Raw genomic sequence first — 14,857 nt, 5'->3', positions numbered from 1 at the left:
TTCAGTACTAAACTAGCTTTGCTTGCAAGCAGAGACCAAAGAGATTCCTCAAGGCCTTTTGTCCCCTACTACCACTAGTTTTTTTATTTTATTCAAATATTCATACGTCCTGCGAAACTTTGGTGTACGCCTACAAGTCTACTACGATTGATCTCCCGTATCGTGGCGTCGAAGAGCAAAAATGAAGAAGGAAAAAGAAGACACAAAATTGACATTAAAAGAGCTCATATTGATACATAGTGCCTTACTGTGTTAACGTCTGATCCAGGTGCTGCGATCGACAGAGATAAATCTTGTAATGGTGATCATCGAGTTGTTCATGTAACTCCTGTCAGTTTCGCGGACACCAGGCAGGATCAGTGCACTCGTCATCAGGTTACACGTTACAGAGAGAGCTTTGATGCAGCAGCAGCATGGTTTACATGCATTCTTCTTCTCGTCAGTCTGTTCTGCTGTGCAGCTTAGCTTGACTGAATCTGCTGGATGCTGTCATTGTCAGTTTTGGGGTTGGCTTGGAAGGCTGGCATGGAAGGTGATGGTGATGCCTCACTCTCTTCTTCCTTCTCTGCATATGCATGATATGATGCATCGATCTGCCACTAGCTAAGCTAGTACAACAAGTTGATCTTACTTACGCTCGGATAGGAATAGGATTAGCAACCGGATGGTCGATAGCGTGTGACTGACACTGACTGAACCGTTTGACGCAAAGCAAGCGCGTCGTAATCGATCGATCATGCAAAGGCATCAGCATGTTGCTTGCACGCAGCAGCAGCAGCAGCTAGCACTAGCAATCCATCACCGATGGCGATGATCAATCGATTGATCTAGGAACAGAAATTAAAGCTGATGCCGGAGGTTGCTTTGCTTGCCGCTCCATCGATCTGGGAAGCGAGGACGATGGGTGATTGGTTTGGCAGGATGCCGGTTTGCTTCGCTTACGCTGCTGACATCCATCCTGATCTGCTGCTACCAGCAGCAGCTTAACACCGTGGCCTATTGATTCACGCAACACCACAAATATAGATAGAGGCCCAGCCACCCTAATGGGCCGGACCCGTCAAGCTAAAGTTTAGCCCGCAGCATGACGACGTCAGCAACAAGCTTATCTATGGCTCTATGCCAAGACCAACATTTTTTTTTCATCTTTCTTATTTTAACACTTCAAAATCCCTTCTTGGAGGCATTTCACTGTGGCTGCGACAACCAGCTAGAGGCGGCTATGGCGGGTGGATTCGGAGATTCATGGGCGAAAGTTTTGATGAGCTAACAGTGATAATGGTGGCGCTATTGGTGCCACATCCCTTCTTGGAGGTATTGTTGTTTGGCCCTCAACTCCTCAAGTTTCTCTGGTTGAAAAACTTCGCGTCGGTGGTGTCTCTTGACGTCATTCCCTCCTTAGAGGCCTCGCATAGGAGACCTCGTCCCATATGGCTGTTGTTGTGGCTTGCGAAGTTGGCGTTGGAGGTTTGAGGTGGCTGTTGTTTCTGCGGTGGTTGCCATGCTGGAGCTGCCCCCCGCCGTGACGGTGGTTGGTGGCGACCTAGGGGCCGGCGGATGCTAAGCTAGGGGCAGTCTGTGACCGGCACGAAGGAACATGTTCATGCATGTGTGTGATCAGGTTGCTTTGTTAGCTTTTAGCTGGTTGAAAGTGTCTCCCTATGATCGTTATTGGGTAGAGTTGTGAATATTTGTAATTGTTATTTTTCTGCATTTTATCTTCTCTATCGATACAATGCAGTTAACCTGCCAGCTTCGGTTAAAAAAACCACTAAAAAAATGGGTGCAAGTTAAGCCATTGAAGTCTTCTGACCATATTCTTTCAGAATAAGAAATTGATTCTTATTTCGATAGAAATATAGGGTCTAGAACATTTGTGATTTTTTAGGGCCCGGTTGGATCGAGCTGGATCCGACCAGGGAAAAATATGTTGGTGGGTTGAAGTATAAACCTTCCCAAGTAATGCTGGATTACAAATATCCAATAAATTATTACGATTAGTAACATATAAAAGTAAATTGAACCTTCAATTTTGGGTGCGAGGTTGTGAGCATGGGTAGACTGTTACCTCTAATTCTGCATCGGTGTCCCTATCATGCATTTCATATGCTTAAGGGATTCAGAAATTGTTCCGGTAGCCCTCATCAATGATTCCATAGTCCCATAACTTAACATGCCCATCTTATATTTCTGTTTCTTTCCAATTGTTCCGAAACACACAATAAGTGTTGAGTAATACACACCTTCCCGCAAAGGAGATTTACGTTTGATGTATGGTAGAAGTGTCGAAATAAAACATAACAACGAGACAAGTATACACACCTTCCTTATAGTGTTTAATTTTTGTCCTTGGGACTTTACGGTTGTGAACGTAAAACCAAAACAGTTATATAAGAAAATAGACATAACCAATAAAAATGATTGTTTCTTTCTAACTTGCATCTTTCTTAAACAGTTTAAATCTCTCACTAATAGCAATATAATATAAATGTCACTTTTAGAAGAGAACTTACATTCTTGCATTGTTAATCCCAACTTTGAAGAGCTCCAGAATCCACTGCTCAACCACCAAGGCTGGAGCCATTACTGTAGCTTTCTTAATTAGATTGGTATGAAATAACACTAGCAGAAAAGCACACACATAAAAAAGTAAAAAAATTATAAATGTTACATAGTTTTAAAAGCCCATATAATACATGATGTGTCATTATTGTCCAACATAAAAAACAAATACAGCTAAGAATTGTATCTGTCGAGTCTTGCCCAACCCCATGTCATCTGCAAGGATGCTTCCAAAGTCAATGAAGACATTGCTTTTAATAAAAGAAATATCATTGTAACTTGTGCTATTTTCCTTTCAAGGATAGAAAGTGGTAGCTTAGACATGTTATTGTTTTTTGAAACAAGATTCATTGCTATTACAGGGTAAGCATAAGTATTCTTTATGTTTGTTAGAGTAGCACTATAAGAAAAACATTCATCATGGACAAACGATACATTTATATCACTAGGATGCACATCTTTGACCTAACATTGTTGTCTTCCCTTCCATACAAGAATATCTTCAATCTTTTGAGTGCCGAATACAAGATGGTTGGACCCATGATTTGGACCTCCATGCCAATTCAAATGATTCTTGAGAAAACCTGGACAACAACACCAAATTTTCTATTCTCTTGTGATGATATTGTCTTAAGGGGAGGTTTTCTACGGAGTACTCTTGTGCCTTTGCTCGAGAAGGAAGGTGGGTTATCGAGTTTGAAACGGACTTCTAGCATGCTCTTCTCGTTAGGTTTGCTTTGGTGGTTTCTTTAGACTGGCTTGCGGCTTCAGTGCAACAAGTTTTGCTTGCAAGCAGAGACCAGAGAGATTCATTTGGTGGTTGTTTGGATCTACAGAATATAAATTGGTTCCCACAAAACATGTTTTATTCGGAATTGTAGGAAAACCAGTTTTAGGTAGTTGTTCGGTAAAGTAGGCTTACAAAATACTTTGTTTGAATCGTATAGATTGAAAAATATGTTTGCTGCATGCATTCTACAAGTGTAATCCACCTCCTCTTCTAGATCAATTATCTTCTTCCTGCCTCTCCTTTCCTCCCAGCGAAGTAATCATGGATATCACATCCAAGCATCACCGGCAGCTTCCTTCGCGATGCATGGCTGACCGATTCCCCTTGAAAACATGGCAATCACAAGGTTGTTGGCACATGATACAACAAACTCATTTTTTGAGAAAAACGAGGAATATTCGTTTTTGAGAAAACCGGGAATTCTAGGTTTGTAGAAAACAGACAATGCTTATCCTCATGGTAGTTATGGGAAACAAACAAAGCTTTATTAAAACCAGGCCAAAACTAGATTAACGAAAACTAGTTTTCACAAAACTAGAGATCCAAACAACCCCTTGGGCCTTTTCTTTCCCCGTTTCCCCTACTAGTTTTTTTTTCTCATCCAATTTTTTATTTATGTTACTGTAAAACTTTGGTGTGCACCTACTAGTCTACTACGATTGATCTTATTTATTACTGGCATTTTTCTCCCATATCGTGGCTTCAAAGAACAAAAGGAAAAAGGAAAAAAAGACGAACACAAAATTAATTAAAAGAGTTACTTCCTCCGTCCCAATTTATAGGTTGTTTTAGCATTTTTTAGGTTTATAGTTATAGCTATGCACCTAGGTATAATTTTAGAAAAGCTAAAATGACCTATAATTTGGAACGGAGGGAGTAATATCTATACACAGTGCCTTAATACTTAAGGGGGAACCATGACATCTGATCCAAGTGTTGTTACCATGTTATACGATGGACAGAGAACTCTTCATGGTAATTGTCTAGGTATTCATGTCGGTGTGACTAGTGTCAATTTCGTGGACACCAGGCATGAACAATGCACTCGTCGAGTCACCGTCAGTTTCGATGCAGCAGCAACACTGCAACAACAGTATGGTTGATGCTTCTATACACAGTCCCTTAACCGATCCAGATCATCAATCCCTGCTGAGACCTGGATGACACACGCGTTGCTTGCACGCAGCAGCTAGCAGCTGATCAACCGATTGATGATGATCTAGGAATAGAAATTAAAGCTGATGCTGCAGGTTGCTTTGCTTGGCGCTACATGGATCTAGTTGATTGATTGGTTTGGCACTGGCAGGCCGGTTTGCTTCACCTTACGTTGCTAGCAAGAACTAGTGGCTGCCCTGAACAGACACGGCATCCAGATCTTCCATCAGCAACGTTACCTGATCCGGTACTTGACGGAATACCCAACAAGGAATCTAATAACTTGACACCAAAATTCTTCACTTTACACTGCAACTGTGATCAATTCTAGAAGTGATCCTTCGAACTTCCTTCCTTATCAGCAAGTACCAGAAAATACAATCTACTAACAAACTCTACATCTGATCCACCAACAAAAAACAGTCTTCTTTATAGCAGCAGCCTCTCCATGTCGTCCACCCTCCTCCACCCTTGCTTCTGAGTCCTAAAAACACCAGCTATTTCAGTCTCCATAAGCTTCAAATACGGACAAGTAAAATAAAACAAATCTTCTTCCAAAATTACTAGACTAGCTCTGTCCAGAGGCTCCAAACTTTTTTTCTAATCATTACATCCTCACTTTATTTAAAGAAAAATGAAATTTTCATAGCAAATAGCAGATAAGTAGCGAAGTTTCAATACCTAAACTTCTTCGCCAAACAAAGGATCAGGGGGTGTTTGGATAGCAGGTGCTAAATTTTAGCACCTGTCACATCGGATGTTTGGACACTAATTAGGAGTATTAAACATAGTCTAATTACAAAACTAATTACACAACCCCTAGGCTAAATCACGAGACGAATCTATTAAGCCTAATTAATCCATCATTAGCGAATGGTTACTGTAGCACCACATTGTCAAATTATGGACTAATTAGGCTTAATAGATTCGTCGATTTAGCCTAGGGGTTGTGCAATTAGTTTTGTAATTAGGCTATGTTTAATACTCCTAATTAGTGTCTAAACATCCGATGTGACATGTGCTAAAATTTAGCACATGCCTCCCAAACACCCCCTCAGTGTCATCTCTCTTCGTATCACTCATAATGATCAGTATCACACTGTTGCACATGGCGGATGCTTCATTTATTGCAGTCATCATAACACTGACAACATCGGTAGTAGCACGCACTATGCTCACAAATAGTTTACTTCAAAAAATATGATACTAGTATCTTTTATGCACTAATAAAATAACATTATGAAGTACTACCGGTCTGAATGGAATAGACATATAACATTAATAGGGTAAGGATAAACTGTCAATAAAGTTTACAAAATAAATGACTAGAGCATTACATTAGTGAGAATGAACCAAAATAACATAGGAAAAAAAACATTGCTCTACTCAAGGTTCATAATAAGCATGATTACATTTAGGTTGTTCCAACACCTAGACACCCATAAACCGTCTCATGATGGAACGATTTCCTAGCCATCATATGCTGGTTTACCATTAGAAATGAACCCCAACACCCACACACCCTAGAAACCCTAATAGCAGAAGCAACATCTGGTAGGGTGCTAGAACTCTCAGTCATGTAGGAATAATTCATCTGGTTTCGATCAGCTCCTTGAAGTAGTGACATAACTCAATAGATGCTTGGAGGAACTTTCCAGCATGACAACCATTTCTCTTTATATTGACAAATCAAGACGTGAGTTCCTTGATGAAAAAATATCCTAATACTAGACTCACGAGAAATATCTATGTATTAGCAATGTTTATGATTTTTTTCGGACTCGACTTGTTACAAGTGCATTTAGTGCTTATATAATGGGATGACGTAGGCTCTCTAGACTATACTAGAAATATGGCTTGCCTTTGGTGCGCTGTTATGACCTGTTAATTCAAAATTAGTTAACTTATTTGAGCTGTAGGGGTGGAGCTTAGGCTAGACCAGCGTAAACTTCCAGTAATATTGGTACTGTTCGTCGATGCTCAATGCTTAATTCAGTGGACGGGCTCCTTCTAGACATTTGGTTAAGCTCCGCCTTTGTTGAGCTATAATTGTGCCAGATTTGTCTAACTTAAGCAATTTCTGTGACCGAAATATAGGACATTGCCAACGTGGACGATGGGCCGTTATGATTGGGGTGATTGTCGTCGTCTTCGCCGTGCTTAACACACTCACAAAGATGGCCTTCAACCAAGGGATGCACACCACTGTACTCATCGTATATTAAATCATGCAACAAGTACTTGCCTATCTAAATATATATATATACTAATTATTAACATGCATCGGTTGTCTTGAACGATCAATCGATCTGTTGTGAAATTGACTTGCGTGCACCACACTGGAACAGCTATTGGGAGGGATTGCTTTCTGAATGACTAGCTGGTGACTTATATACTAGCTCTTTTTGGCATGCTTTGCTTGCTGTATATGTTGTCCACCCAAACCAAACTCTGCCGGTGCTCACTAGCTCACTCCCATCCTGCCCATTGCATAGATGATATGATGCAACGACTTATATAAATTGATTAAAGATACGACGGGCAAGAAAGGAAAGTAGATGGAGAGTTTTCCCTCCTCCTGCTGCTGCTGCTTGAATGATAATAGGCACGGATTGGCCAGGCAACAATTCAACTGTTTCATAATACGTATGTATAATAGACGGATCTGCTATCGATGAGGAAAGTAGATGGAGAGTTTTCCCTCCTCCTCCTCCTGCTGCTGCTTGGATGATAATAGGCACGGATTGGCCAGGCAAGAATTAAACTGTTTCATGATACGTATATATAATAGACGGATCTGCTATTGATGAGGAAAGCAGATGGAGAGTTTTCCCTCCTCCTCCTCCTGTTGCTGCTGCATGAATGATAAGAGGCACGGATTGGCCTGGCAACAATTCAACTGTTTCATGATACGTATATATAATAGACGGATCTGCTATCAATGAGGAAAGCAGATGGAGAGTTTTCCCTCCTCCTCCTCCTGTTGCTGCTGCATGAATGATAAGAGGCACGGATTGGCCTGGCAACAATTCAACTGTTTCATGATACGTATGTATAATAGACGGATCTGCTATCAATGAGGAAAGCAGAGCTGCTACTGCTTGAATGATAATAGGCACGGATTGGCCAGGCAACAATTCAACTGATGCGTATATATAACAGATGGATCTGCTATTGATAAGGAAAGCAAATGGAGAGTTTTCCCTCCTTCTCCTCCTCCTCCTCCTGCTGCTGCTTGAATGATAATAGGCACGGATTGACCAGGCAACAATTCAACTGTTTCATGATACGTATATATAATAGACGGATCTGCTATCAATGAGGAAAGCAGAGCTGCTACTGCTTGAATGATAATAGGCACGGATTGGCCAGGCAACAATTCAACTGAACTAGAGTATACACACATGGCTTAATAAGATTGCCCTGCACTTACGCAAGTGCTATTCAGGTATACTAGCTAGGCAAGCTGTCACTGATCGAATTGGACTAGTAGCCATTGCATTATATTGCGTCCATCGTATGTATCCACCATGTGCGTCCATCGTATGTAACCGACACTGACGATGGCTTCGTCGTCGTGGTCCATGGAGGCGGTGATGCTGCAAGGACTGGGTCTGTGGCCCTACTCGCTGGCGCAGCATGTTGGTCCTTTTGGTTCATCCTCCAGTCAAGGCTGGGGAAGAAGTACCCAGCACTCTACTCTGGAAATGCCTTGATGTTCTTGCTCAGCTTCCTTCATATGGCTGCTGTGGGGCTGGCTACAGAGAGGGACCTGTCAGTCTGGATCCTCAGAACCAAGCTTCAGATCATCACTGTGCTCTTTGTGGTAATAATTGGTTTTATTATTTAGTATATAAGGGGGAAATTACATTTCTTGGTTAAAATTTTTGCCATTGCGTTTTCTTAGGGAATAATGGGGGTCTGGAATTGACTTTCTGGCCATGTCTTGGTGCATTGAGCAGAGAGGTCCAGTCTTCACGACTGCATTCACACCTCTGATACAACTTATAGCAGGTGCTATCAACATCGTCGCTCTGCATGAGCAGCTCCATGTTGGAAGGTAGACATCACCCTCATCTACTCCATCTGCAAATTAAAATCTGTTTCAATTTCAACATCACAGCTGGAATATTCATTCCTCTGAAGCTAAACAAAAGTAAATAATATGGTGTGCTTTGATTCTCCAGCGCCCTGGGCTCTGCTCTTGTAATTGCCGGGTTATACTTCGTCCTCTGGGCAAAGACCAAAGAGGCATCAGATTCAGATGCTGCTCAATCCAGCAATGTACCGCTGCCGGAACAAAAATCCAAGCAAGCAACACAACAACCAGAGGATGTATGCGATAATCATGCATAATGGAAATGGATACAAGAGATCTCAGAAAAAAAGTACTATTTTGTTCGATTTACTCCGTTTCCGGAAACAAGAGAAATCAGTTTACTTTTATTCTCGAGACTAGGATCGTGCCCGTGTGTTGCTACGGGCAAAACAAATATCGTCTATAAGAATCAAACATTATCGTGTGAAATAATTACTTCAAAATACCCGCAATGTGAAATAAAAAATAACTTTGCGGTGAGTAATAACATAAGCATAAGTACGCTTGTATGCTCTTTATCTCAACTTGCAAAGAATAACCATGTAACTAATTCCCAAACATAGATGAGGACTCGAAGGAATTCATCAGCTCCAGGAGGATTATCATTCGATATAATAGAAGCATTCAGCAGTAAGTTATTGTTGACTTTACAGCAGTTTAGGATGCAAGAAAGCTTATCCCTTGGAGCCTTAAACATGTTTATCTTCTGCAGCTCCTTCTGCACGAGCTGTACCACAAAAACAAGAAAATAAATAAACAAAAAGGAAAGGAAAGTAAGGAATATTAATGAATTACACTGATATGAAGAATGAACAGCTGTCATAAGGTCTTGGCCTCAGGGATCTCTTGGCCCTCCAAGAGCTTTGCAATGGCGGTGAGCTTGTCAAGGGAGCACGGCGTAAGCGCCGCTCACCTACCACAACACCATGCGGAAGTGTGAGCACGGCCACGCCATGCGGAGTGCATGAGGTCTAGGTCCACCTCGCCTGCACCTTTAGGAAAATCAATAGGATATGAAACAATGGTAGTCAGAGGACTGATTTTGGAACCTATAGGAACAAAACGAAATGGAACTTGAGTTTGTGATGCAAATGCAACATGATCAGAAAAAAATGAAGCAAAGGACAAGATTAATTACAATGGCATTGATCTATTCCCTCAATCTCCAGAAAGTCACAATTTTCAATTAGGCACGGAATTTGTAGCAGATGTTCTGGGCAGATTGCTATATATATTAAGGTTGAAAGAAAATGGTAAGCATATAAGGAATTAAAGAGATGGCATCCTCCTTCTGCTGTTGCTGCTAATGGAGTCATCTCCTATCACCAGAGCTGCCTGAAATGCACAATCATCAAATAAGCCAAAATTATATATTAGTTTAAGTAGATCAATGTAACTGAAAAATTGAACTATTACACTGCCACCTCTGACTAAAACTCTTGGGAGGAAACATATTAATTTCCTGTCTTCTAATCTTTGCTTGAAAATTCAACTTTATTTATGAGTAGAAGAATACAAGAAAAACAATATGACATATACAAAAAATATGAGGTTAAAATATAATTAAGAAATTTAGGTGTCATTAAAGCCAAAAGTACCTGCTAAATCTTGACTACATCTCATGCCACCTTAAATAACAAACACATTCTAAGCATGCTACCTCTCACACCACCCAAAATATGCACATGCTCCTGTGGCAATCTAATAAGTCAAAAGAAATTGTAATCAATCTTTTCACCATTATAACTCTACCCATCTTCTTACAAATTATTCGGCCGCTGGCATTCCGCTCCTTTGGCCGCAGTCCGCAGAGGTCACGCCGATCTTCTCTGCCACATGGTCCAAGCAGTAGCATGGCCTCTGAGTTGCCCCCACCAGCGGTGACGGCACGGTACTTCATGAGGACTATAGTGCAATATTAAAAGGATGCTAACAAAGTTAGAATTCTTACAACTTATCAATTTCTTCAAACGAATTTGCTTGGTGCATTTTTCCTATCACATAGACTTTTAAATCATTCTTCTTATCTCCATGAGCAGCCTTAGCTTCCCTTTCTTCTCGTCGTGCTGCCTCGAGCTTTTCTCTGTACCGATCACATACAACCAAGATAGGAAGAAAATAAAAGAAAAGAAGCGGACAAAAATTAGGAGGTAATAATCAAATATAATGGACTACGTAAGATCATTATGTGGTAGCTCTCTATCATTGTACCCTCACCATTCAGAAACATATAAGTAGACAGACTTCCTGAGAGCTTTCTAGGCATATGTGTGATGTGTATCCATCCACCGCTTTATGCGCAATAGGCAAACATTTCCATGAATATCTTTCCCCCAACTCAACAACCACGCAAGCTAGCAGAATGAACAAACAAATGGAGCTGAGCTAATTCACCCGATAATCAATTCAACAAGACTTTGACCATGGACGTGATGTACTCGAATGACTCGCGGTACTTCTCGTAGAGCTGCTGCAAGTAGTCATGAGGCGGCTTTTGCGTGCACATGTTGTAAATCATCCTGCAGCATCGGAACATAGCCTCGATTAGATCAGCGAAGCAACAACTAATCGAGCAAATATACAAAATCTGAGTACGGACTACGGAGCCGAACTGGCTCGGGCTTGCCCTCGAGGATGTTCTTGAGTTTGGTGATGCCCTTCTACATGAACTCCCAGCCTTGCCCCAGATTGATCGTCTTCCGCTTGTGCGTCGCCATCACCGCTCCCCACCCTACCCCTCGGCACCCGGCTAGGGCAGCGGGGGGCTTCGGTCGGAGAGGGCAGCCAGATCCGCAGCTGGAGGATGGAGGTGGGGACGGCGCGCCCGCCGCACCAAGGAGGCTCCCTAGGCGGCTGGCCGCCCTCCGCCGTGCCACCACCCCACCCGACCCCTGACTGCGCCGCAGCGGTCGCCGAAGCCGCGGTCCTCGGGGCGCCGCTCACCGAGCCCGCCCCCTTCACAGGCATTTGGCTTGCTCTGTTTTGATCCCGCAGGAGAGGTGGCGTTTCACCATTGGCGGCCGCACAGGTTTGGGGGATGGGGGACGGGGTCGGCGGCGCAGGCGGTGGTGCCACCAGCGGAGCGAGCGGTGGTGCGACGGCGGCGCGGCATGCCAGACGGCCGCGGCGTAGGGCGAGGAGAGGCAGCTGGCAATGGGGCGAGGCCGCAAGGCACGCGGATAAGGCCGGATGGCGTGTGGGGGGTGGAGGTGGGGCGGATGGGAGGAAAGAATCTCAGGAAAGATCAAAGGCCTAGCATCGCCGCTTCTGCCACGGACGGTGCAAAATCAATATAGCGTGGGACGATGGGTTAACGGAGGATAAGACGTACGCAAAAATAGTCTTAGTTTTGCCTTTTTTATAGTAGAGAAGAGAGACAAGTCAAGGTCTGCTTGTATGTGCTACAAACAGATCTGTTGTCAAGTAAAATCCAAATGACCTAAATATCCATTGGGTCTGTAGTCTGGAACAACATACAGCCATTGGGTCTGTTGTAGTATGTAAAGAATGACTCCTAATGCAAGCGCTTTCACTTTCACGGTGGGCAAACAACTTCTCTATTATGACCCATGGTAGTCTCTGTCCGAGGGATGAACACGGTCACCTCCAGCGGCATTTCGTCCAATAGCCTCAGCGCGAAACGCCCCGGACGGCGGCGTCGCGTTCCGCGCACACCCCAGGATCGGCATTGCGTCGGACAGACCAGGGCTTCGTGGAAGCGCGCGGGGGGCGGTCAACTGGCCGGAGGAGAAGCTACTGCGTTCAGCAGACTGCAGAGTTTGCTTGTAATGGCTGAGGCCCGCCCAGCAACCAAAGGATGTGGATGACGTTGCTGCCACTAGCGCCGCCTTACGCTTGGTCGACGGGCGGTTGAGCGAGACGTGCGGCATTTTTTTCGGCGGTCGCTGATGGCAGCGCGGCCTCGTCGGCTGCCGCCACTCCGCCGGACAAACAAACATTGATTTGCGAATGGCCCCCTAATTTGGATCCAGCATTTTACAAAAGACCCCTTAATATTAATTTGGATCCAGCATTTTACAAAAGACCCCTTAATATTACAAATAGGCCCCCAGATTGGATCCCGATTAACGATCGCGATCCGAAAGTTTACAAATAAACCCATATAGTTTTCAGAATACACCCTCATTTGGATTGTGACTATTAATCGTGATCTAATATTTTGCAAATAAACCCTCTTCCACATCTGTCATCTGGCTCTCCAGCCTCCCCCCTCCTCTCGATAGCGCCACACACCTCACCACCCATCCATCACAGGCGCGACGTCCAAAGGAAACTCTCAGACTTTTGCAATGAGTGCCGGAAACGCGCGATCCGCCATCTCCTCCAATGAACGCGTCGCCCAGTTGTAGTACTGTCTGTGTCTGTCCGTTGTCCCTAACAAGCAGAGCCCAAGCCCAACAGAAACAAGTGCTAGGTCCCAGTGTTAATGAGGTGTGTAGTTTGAGTTTGTTGATATGCCGTGTAGATATCTTTGTGTAAACAACCTGGACTTGTATCGGCCATAGGGATAGATTCATCTGTTAGAGATTAGCTTGTATAGAGATCTCCATAGGGATAGATTCATCTGTTAGAGATTAGCTTGTATAGAGATCTCTCACCGGCGCAATGAAGGTACAAGAGGCGAAGATCGCTGACAAGGAAGGGAAGAAGCATCCCAACCCAGCGTTTGAAGAATGGGAAGCCAGGGATCAGCAGATCCTTAGCTTTTTGTTTGCGTCGCTAGGGAAGGACATCATGACGCACGTCACCTACTCCAAGACAACGGCAGAAGCATGGAACTCCATCGAGGCCATGTTTGCCTTGCAGACCCGTGCAAGGGTCGTCAATCTTCGCATCTCCCTGCCCATGACAAAGAAAGGTAACATGTCAGTGGCTAATTATTATACTAAGATGAAGGGCTTTGGCGACTATATGGCAGCAGCAGGACGTCCCCTCGATAAAGGAGAACTTGTCGAGCACATCCTCACCGGCTTGAATGGAGAATTTGAGTCACTGGTGTCGGCTCTGGTGGCAAGAGTCAAGCCAATTGGCATGGAGGAGTTGTACTCCCAAATGCTAAGCTTTGAGACCAGAATGGATCTCATACATGGTGGAGGTGATCACAGCTCGGCCAATTGGGCTGGGCGTGGTGGTCGCGGAGGCAGAAGGGCGCTGGATGTGGTGGTCGTGGTTGGGGCTTTGTGCCTATCGGGCATGCACCCCAGGCCCATGAGTAGGCCCTGAACGGCCCACTAAGGGACGTACTCGGATACGATCAGGACAAGGGGGCTACGCAGCAATAGGCGTATCCCACTCGGACTAGTTAGGTGTGCATTTGGAAACTACTCGGACCACACCGACTAGAACTTTGTAATTATACCCGACTAGGATTCAGACTTGTAACCCTGCCCTCCCGAGTATATAAGGGCGGGCAGGGACCCCCTCAAAGACAACAACTCCAGTTCATCTAAGATCAATACAAACAACCCACAGGACGTAGGGTGTTACGCGATCTAGCGGCCCGAACCTGTCTAAATCGTGTTCCTTGCGTCACCATCGACTCCTTGATTCTCGACGGCCCTTGCTGCACAAAATACCACCTAGGGTACCCCCTAGGCGGGTTGCTGATCTAAAACACCGACAGCTGGCGCGCCAGGTAGGGGAGCTCGTCGAGTTTCTCAATGTGAGCTCGATGGCACCTATCGTCATCAAGCCTGTCTTCATCATCGAAGCAGGCGCAACTTTCGTTTTTGGATCCTAGCTCTGCATCGCCGACGATGCCGGATCGTTTCAGCGCCAAATCATCAACATCCAGGAAAAGAAATCAGACGATTCGGCTAGGAAAAACCAAAATTTCAAAGTCAACAACCTCGAGTTCGACTACGCGTCGGACTCAACCCCGGTTCGGAGTAGTCGGTCCAAGTCACTTCTCAAATCAACTTCGACTCAGAAATGGCTCCCATACGGACTCCGCAAAGCAGCCGAATTCTACCAAAGTTCCCTCACTCGAACTCAACTCGAACACGGGAAAGACGAAGACGACGACTCTGAATCGGACTATGTCCCAGAGATCCCACTGATAGGACCAGCCCAAGGACTGGTAATAACTTTAACAGTGCAAGGCAGATTCATCCACTGGCTAGGAATGAGACCATCCCTCCTCGCCCGCGACTACAAGTCGCTCCTTGTCGCTCATATAGACAACCTCCCATACCAGGAAGGTGTCCCACTCACTTCAAGCCGCGAGGAAA

General features: G+C 44.3%; 1 non-coding gene and 1 pseudogene across 1 annotated transcript; both read left to right on the top strand.

Moving 5' to 3' along the window:
* Positions 1 to 8,000: 8,000 nt before the first annotated feature.
* LOC117853803 (WAT1-related protein At3g30340-like) lies at positions 8,001 to 8,883 on the top strand (annotated as a pseudogene).
* Positions 8,884 to 13,556: 4,673 nt separating this feature from the next.
* On the top strand, positions 13,557 to 13,695 carry LOC117841777 (small nucleolar RNA Z247). Its single transcript, XR_004637361.1, has one exon. It is a non-coding gene; the product is annotated as a small nucleolar RNA Z247 (small nucleolar RNA).
* The last annotated feature ends 1,162 nt before the right edge of the window (positions 13,696 to 14,857 follow it).

The sequence above is a fragment of the Setaria viridis genome, chromosome 1 (assembly GCF_005286985.2).
Source record: "Setaria viridis chromosome 1, Setaria_viridis_v4.0, whole genome shotgun sequence".
Classification (NCBI taxonomy): Eukaryota; Viridiplantae; Streptophyta; class Magnoliopsida; order Poales; family Poaceae; genus Setaria; species Setaria viridis.
This window is presented reverse-complemented; position numbering and strand designations above follow the sequence as displayed.